This window comes from Mandrillus leucophaeus, unplaced genomic scaffold (assembly GCF_000951045.1).
Source record: "Mandrillus leucophaeus isolate KB7577 unplaced genomic scaffold, Mleu.le_1.0 Scaffold145, whole genome shotgun sequence".
Taxonomy (NCBI): domain Eukaryota; kingdom Metazoa; phylum Chordata; class Mammalia; order Primates; family Cercopithecidae; genus Mandrillus; species Mandrillus leucophaeus.
Genome location: NW_012101421.1, coordinates 2251124 through 2259247, shown reverse-complemented (window position 1 = coordinate 2259247; position 8124 = coordinate 2251124). Strand labels below are relative to the sequence as shown.

Genomic DNA, 8124 nt, shown 5'->3' with positions numbered 1-8124 from the left:
TGGAGTGCAGTGGCATGATCTTGGCTCACTGCAGCCTCTGCCTCCTGAGTTCAAGAGATTCTCCTGCCTCAGCATCCCAAGTAGCCGGGATTACAGTCACGCACCACCACACCCAGCTAATTTTTGTATTTTCAGTAGAGATGGGGTTTAACCATGTTAGCCAGGCTGGTCTCGAACTCCTGATTTCAAGTGGTCTGCCCGCCTTGCCTCCCAAAATGCTGGGATTACAGGTGTGAGCCACCACACCCAGCCTCTTTCCTGTTTCTTTCCATGCGTTATACTTTTTTATTGTTGCTCAAAACTAGACATTTCAAGTAATATAATTTGGCAACTCTGGAAATCAAATTTTTTCTCCCCATGGTTTTTTATTGTTGTTATTTGTTATTGCTATTGTTGCTGCTACCACTGCTCCTTGTTTTGTGATTTTCCTGGACTAATTCTATAAAGTCTGTCTTCTTTATTATGAGCAGCTACTGAAGCTTCTCCCCAAACAGACTAGTAATTTGACAAATATTTTTTAAATGACCTGAACCAATAAGTCTCCCAGATGTTGTGAGTGGACTCTGTGTGTGTGTGTGTTATACATACATAAAACAATATAGCAGGTTATAATTATGTCTTTTCGTTTACTTCCTGCTTATGCAGGTCCTCTAGAACAAAAAAGAAAGTGGAACATTGTCCCCGTGTCTTTTCTGAGAATGTAAACTGCCCTACACATAGGTGTGCCTTTTAGATTGCTAGTGCTTTGTCAGACATTTTCAAAGACCCTTTAAAGACATTTCTTTTTCCAGTTTTTCCTTTTAAGTTTTTCAATTAGCCTCTTGCTAGCCCCGATATGTGTCACTTCCTCAGGAAACTGTGGTATCAAACAGTTCCTATTGATTGTTCTAGACAAACACTCTAAGCACAGGCTTGTTTACACTGATGAAACTATGAGTCTTGTCAAATAAAGATAAGCCCTGAGAATGGGATTTTTTCCAGGGAGTTTCTGGACAGATCACACAGTGACAAGAACACCACAGTCATTCCGCTATATCCTGTGTTTACTAGAAATTGGTTCTCACAGTTACTGTGGTATTAAGGCTGTTGGTTTTCCAGGTTTACGAGGAGTTGAAGTAGGAGAATGGGAATAAGGCAAGCTAGAACATTACAAAACTTACAGTTTTTACAGAAATTCAGCTGTTTTCCTTGAATGGGTACTCTTCAGACTGTGGGCAAGATGTTGGTTAATTTTCAGAGTTCTGTTAAGGTTGATATTTGACAAATTTTGCTTTCATGAAGGGACATATTTTCAGAGCTCCTTATTCCATCATTTCGGAACTGCTTTTCCGCGAACATGAATTTTTAAAATAAGTCATGATCTTTTACATAGTGTACCTTGATGTAAACAAGATTGTCTAAATAGGAGTGGTTAGAACATTGGCAAGATCTTTGTATGCATATATATAGTCTTCCCTGGATTTGTCTTGGGAAAGTGCAGTATTGACACTTAAGTGAAATACCTTTCATCCACGTCCACTTCTTGAGTGAAATTATCTCTTTCAAGGCTCATACTCTTATTTTCACAGTGAAGGCCAAGCAAGTGACATCATTTTTTAGTTACAAGAAAAAAACTTATATTTTGGCTTACATACTTCTTATAACTTAAAATATAATAAATATAAAAATAAATCATAGCCTTGTATTGTAAAATAATTGCCAAGATAGCCATCTTATTATAACCTGGGATGCATTTAAAAAATGATTCACCACTTTGAGTGCCCAAAGCCAAAGATAAGTAGAAGTAAATACTGATGAACTTTTATATTACTTTTATTTTCTTCAGCAAGGAGATTAATCATAAACTTGAAAAAGGTAAATAATAACAAGAGGGCCCAAATCCCTTAAGACTGACAGTGTCCTTACCCAGCAAAACTTCCTGGATCCTGAAAGAATGTATCCATATGATTAAGGAAATAAAGTTAGTTACTGGAGAGAAGCTGTGAAGCAGGTGAAAGAAATGTCAAAACACTAAAATTAGGAAATTAGTCTTATTTTTCAAAAGGCAGAGAAACTAAAGCTTTCTGGGAATCAAATTAAGCCTCAGAAAAGTATTCTAGATTGGTTTATTTAGGAGATTATATGTGAAATCCTATAAAAGGAAAAATGTGTTATTGAAATATATGGACTCACTAAAAATTAATTACGTAAATTATGCCAAATTTCCCTCCATTCTCTTATAAACAAGTTTGCTTTAACTACCATTTAGAGCATAGGTTGATATTTGCGAAATATAATATTTCATTGTATCCTTTTGGGAGAAACAGTTGCATAACCATAACCAAAGAAAATTAGTGGTTTTAAGGTCATCCTTGATATGCCACTGGGCTGCTGCTGGACTCAATCATTTTTGTCTCCTGTTTGCTAAAGACATACTTTAAAAATGTGTAGTTTCCAATATTATGGGAAAGTCGTATCATATGGCAGAAAAAAGATTGAAGATTATCTTGATTATAAGCATAAAACAAAAATATGAAACTTAAAAGAAGACAGCGGAAACCATCTACAATTTAAGTTCCAATGTTCAATTATTTAAAGTGATGAGATGATTCTCTTTTTTTATATTAATGTTAAGAAAAATATTTTGGGGGAGCGCTGTGAAATGAGGCACTGCATGGACTGGATTAGCACCTTTTATGATTTCTAAGTCCTCTTCCAATGCAAAGATTTGGGGATTATATATAGGAACTTTTTATGTAAGGTAAAGTTGAAATATTTTAATAACTGGCAAAAATCATGTACATGTAAAATATTCTGAATCCTAATATCCCAAAGTGATGCATTTATCTCTACCTATGTCATTCTTTACAATAATTCTTACTTTATCCTGGTGATTGATATTCATAAAGCCTGATATTAAATGAGAATATCACCCTTGAAATAATTAGTATGTATGTAGAAACAAATTTCAGATCACTTCTTTAATGCTAGCATGCAAAAGCCTGTGCTAAAAATAAAATACAGGAAAATAATGTAATGTTTTGCAGAAGTAACATTTAAGTATTCAAATTGAGCCCTCAGTATCTTAAATTGTAGCTATGTGACTTTAATGAAAGAAACTAAATGAATCCATGCTAATGCATTATTGGTATGTGAAGAACAAGAATAACAAATCACACAAATTTCCCCACTTAATTATTGTGATAGAAATTCATTGTCATATTATTGACCTATTTGGTCATGCCCAAGTTAATCATGTCTGAACCTTTCCCAGTGGGAAATAAGCTTGTTCACTTCCTGTCTTGCAAGAAAATCAAGTAAAACTCAGTCACATATGCCTATAGCCTGATCACTGCAGCACACCGTAACCATCATCTCCAACAGGGAAACTGCAGTCTGCAATGAGCCCAGGAGACTTGGTGTCAGAAACTCATCACTTCCTGTGTCCTTTATTTTTTTTATTTTTTATTTTTTTGCATTCTGCTCAATCATTTGCCACATTAAATTAAGCCTGTTTGCCAAAGCCCTTCCTGCTTTCTCTTTGCAAGGAGCTGTTTTGAAATACTGAACTGTTTTGAAATACTGAAACAGAGTTTACGTGCAGTAACAGACTAGTAAGCCAGCAACTTTAGTCGCTTATTAAAGTCAAGCATGTGTCTTTGTTTCATGTTGCTAATGATGTGGAACCGTAGAGGCCTGAGTATATTTCGCCTGGACGGTGTGGGAGCGAATGCTGAGAGCTCATTACTCGGCTCCCCATTGGAATCCTGCAGGCTTCCGCTCATTGAGGAGACTGTGGGGGCTTTGACAGAATTATTATACTGAATATTTTTAGACTCATTAACTATATCACCAAAGCAAAACATCTCTTCCTCAGATGCAAATGGCTGCAGCTACTGTGGCTTTGCTTTAGTTATTGCAGAAAAAAGGATGAAGCTTGAAAATAACTTAAGAAAAAGGCTTCTCATGCCTGAATGTTTGATTTTGCAACTTACATTGGGACTGTTGTGGCTGTTTTGCCACATTTGAGCCACTTGTATACAAGTGCTATTTATAAAGATAAACACATTCATTTCTCCATATTAAGCAATAATCAAAATCTTTTTTAAATTTTCTGTGTGTTCTATAATGCATTTCTGGATGAGGCTTTGACGATTATGCTGTGAGCTGAGGGTTATGGTATTCATTCCCAAGACTATAGAGTAACTTTTGGTGCCTGACCTAAATCTAAACTGAGAATGACTATGTAGTTAAAATAATAATTTGGGGGAATAGCTGTTCTCTAATTCAGAAATTGTAACATATGCTGCCTGGCGTGAAAGATGACACACTGTCTTAGATCATTACAATACTTTAACACAGCACTCTGATTTAAGGTTGAAGAGCAAGAAAGGAATTTTAACCTACCTCCAAATTGTCTTGCTCTTGTGGATTTCAGTTCAACTTTAATATTACTTTATTGAGGCTTTTGGTGATTTAATTTAGGCTTAAGAAGCCCTTAAAGAAAAAAATATGCATACCTTAAAATTAATTCTTTAGAGCAAAGGACAGAGAACTACATTTATGGTTCTTTTGGTATGAAAGTTAAGTTGGACCTATAGAGGATTTCAGGTTTCCAAAAATAAATTAAGTTTTAGCACTTTGACGGAGAGTCTTTAATTTCTTGTATATTATTGTTTACAAGTGTGCCCAAAATTTGCCACCTAACACAGCTAGACTGAGATGTGTTTTGTGGACTTTTAAACGTTAATATTTGGTCTGAAATATTTTGTACCTTAATGAAAACATTGTTGTTTGTGCACAAATAGTCACTGCTTTGGAAGAAATACCCTTTGATTTTATTTGTGGTTCATTTCCCACACTACAGTGCTTTGACAATGGTGACAGTGACTTCATACATCAAGAATTTCTCCTGCTTTCCATGACCGCCAGGGAATCTGAGGGGAATACTTTACATCTGAAACATGTTTTCCTTTGGGATTCTACCATTAGAATAACAGTTCTGATCAGTAGCCCATTATGAAATGGAACTTCCACATGGAAGAGAAAGGAGTGAAGAAAGAAAATACCTAAAAATCAAACATGTAATAATAAAACTACAAAACTGAATGGTATATGCATATTAAATATATACTATAGCTTTTAAGATGCCATTATACTCTCATTAGAAACCCTATGTTCTTTTACTATCAAGAGCATACAAAACTTTGAAGGTATGAGGTAGGAACTATTTAACTTGGATGATTAGAAGGCAATGATAATGTAGCCAATGTCGTAGAATTAATTGTTTTGTGGGAGACTTCACTTCACCTGGAGTCTCAGAGAGATTAATCAGAATTTCTGTCAATGGTTCTAAGAAACATCATGAGATAGAGTACACATCAATTCTCATTTTTTGTATTCCTTTCAAATAAGCATTCAAAACATAAATGTTACTACTGATGGATCAGAGAAACCATCCTTTATTCAAAGATATTGCAGATCTGCTTCGTGGAAAGCACTCCTTTAGATATTTGCATTACAATAGTAAATAAAGCAGACATTCTTGTTCTAGTGAGGGAGACACATAGCAAACAAGATAAATGCAATATATGGTGTATTAAGAAATTAATCTAGAATGGATATAGGAATGTGTGTTGGGGAAGGGATAGAATTCTAGATAGGATGGGAAGAGAAGTATTAACTGGGAAGGAGTAGTTTTTAATAAAAATATGAAGGAATTGAGGAACTAGCAATGTGGATATTTGTGGGAAAGGTATTGCAGTAATGCAGAATGCACAAAGTCACTAAGATAAAAGCATATCTATAAGAATAAAGGTAACACCAGGCCAGTGTAAAAGAGAGAAAGGGGAAGATAAGAACAGAGAAATAATGAAGGGATATATTATTTAGAGACCTAAAGACCATTGTCTTTTCCTCAGAGTGAGCTGGAAAACCATTGAGAGTTTTGAGATGAGAAGCGACAAAATCTAAATTATGGTTTAATTGGATCACTGTGGAAACTGGGTTCAAAATAGACTGAAAGTGGTCAAAGATAGAGGAAAGGAGGCTATTTTAATAATCCAGATAGGAGATTTTGATGACTTAGGTCAAGATGGTGCCCACGGCAGTAGTGAAAAGTAGTGAAAATATACCCTGAATTCAGGGTATATTTTAAAGATAGCACCAATAGGATCTTCTGATGACCAGATGAAGGGAGTAAGAAAACTAGAGGAATGAAGGATGATACCAGGATGATTTGCCTGCACAGCTAAAATGAAGTTGGTCTTAAATGACAAAAGAAAGAAGAGAGACAGGTGTAGGGGGAAATATCAGGAGATCAATTTTAAACATGTAATATCTGAGATGAATTTAAGACATTCAAGTGGAGATGTCAGGTAGTATGTTGATAAACAGGTCTGGAGTTGAAGGAAAGTATCCTTGCTGGAGATACTAATTTGCAAGATTTTCATATATAGATAATGTTTGCAATCATTAGACTAAATGAGTTAATCCCAGGGTAGAGAAGAAATCATTGATGACCTTGATAAGAGAAGTTTTTTTAACAGAATTATATCAATGAAAAAAATCTGACTGGAGTAGATTCCACAGAAAATGAGAGGAGGACCTGTGCAGACATGAGTAGAGACAGCTCATTCTACAATTTTAAAATAAACATAAGTAGAAAAACAAAGAAACAGGAGAGGGCAAAATGGGAGCATGAGAAGATTTACTTCCCAAAATATTTGTACATGAATACGAATGATTAAGTACAGAAGAGAAAATGTGTGGAAGGAGAGTTAGAAAAGAACTGAGGTATTACTGTGACACTGTCCCTTGAGCAGATGAGAGAGGATGGAATCAATTGCACAGGTAGAAGGATTTGACTTCGCTAAAACATCCACAGTAACGAGAGAGGGTAAACTGCACTGACACAGACAAAGATGGTTGCTGGAAATTTGTGGACAATGTTTTCTGATTACTTCAATATTTTTCAGTGAATTAGAAAGCAAGTTCAGTTGGGAATGAGTGTGGAGGAAAAGTTGTTTGAGATATGCAAACCTGCACTGTAATGGAAGGAGCATTGGCTTGGGGATTGAAAACTTGAATCCTGTTACTAATTATTGGTTAGACCACTTTAGTGTCATTGGACCTCAAGTTGCACAACTGTGAAATAAAGCATTCATGGCAAATATTCTTAAATTCTGTTTCGTCCACTGATTCACTTGTAACCAACCATCAGAGTGTTTGACATAATGTTACAATCAAAGCTGCTAACATAATTACAAGAAATGAGAAGCCAGTACATCACTACCCAGAAGATCAATGAGAAGAGAATTGCAGATATGCAAATGTAATATCACTATTTAAATATTTACCATTATAGATGCTATTGCACAATGTTTGTGTTTTGTTTTCCATTTGCATACATTAGGAAGGACTGAAATTTTCAAAGTAGTTACTGGTGAAAAATTCAGCCCTTGTTAAAACTGTGTAGTCATATAGCTGATCAATTGACCTGAATTAGTCATGTCATACCAATCAAGTAAACTGAATGCGTGAATAGGAATATAATAGCCACAAATAGCCTTGATTTGTATGTACTTAGGTGCAGTCTTAAAACTTGTCAATGGCCCAGTAGCTACAACTACTGCTATCTTGTCAGCAATATGAGGACCAATATAATTTGAGTCATTGGAGGAGAATGACAGGATTCTGTTTCCTTGACTTTGGGTCACAGTGCTCTTGGGCAGAGGGTTTTAGTGATGACAGTGAGGCAAGCTACAGAACTCAACAATGAATACCTGACCCTTAGCTTGAATTTTCTATTTATAAGATGTCACCTGTTGAAAACAAGATGTCACCTGTTGAAATCTTGAATCAGCTTTTTAAGTCAAAAAAGTAAATGTTAACTCATAACCATATGAAAGAAAGTGTATTTGAATGCATATATTGTTTATAGTATATAGCGCAAAGCCTTGACCATAGAACCCCCACAAAAACTCCTGTTGTTACAATTATAACTTTCTGTGTTGAGATAGGATGATCACAGGCCTTGTTGGGTAGAAAATTATAAAAATCCTTTATAAATTCTGTGAACATAGATTATTCCTATAGCCTTTATGTAGGAAATGCTGCATCCCCTGTTCCGAAGTAGTTCATAAT

General features: G+C 35.3%; 1 protein-coding gene across 3 annotated transcripts in view; it reads left to right on the top strand.

The window, feature by feature from the left end:
* CCDC178 (coiled-coil domain containing 178) overlaps positions 1 to 8124 on the top strand; it is a 542262-nt gene that overhangs the window by 446362 nt on the left and 87776 nt on the right. The gene's annotated exons all lie outside the window — the stretch shown is intronic.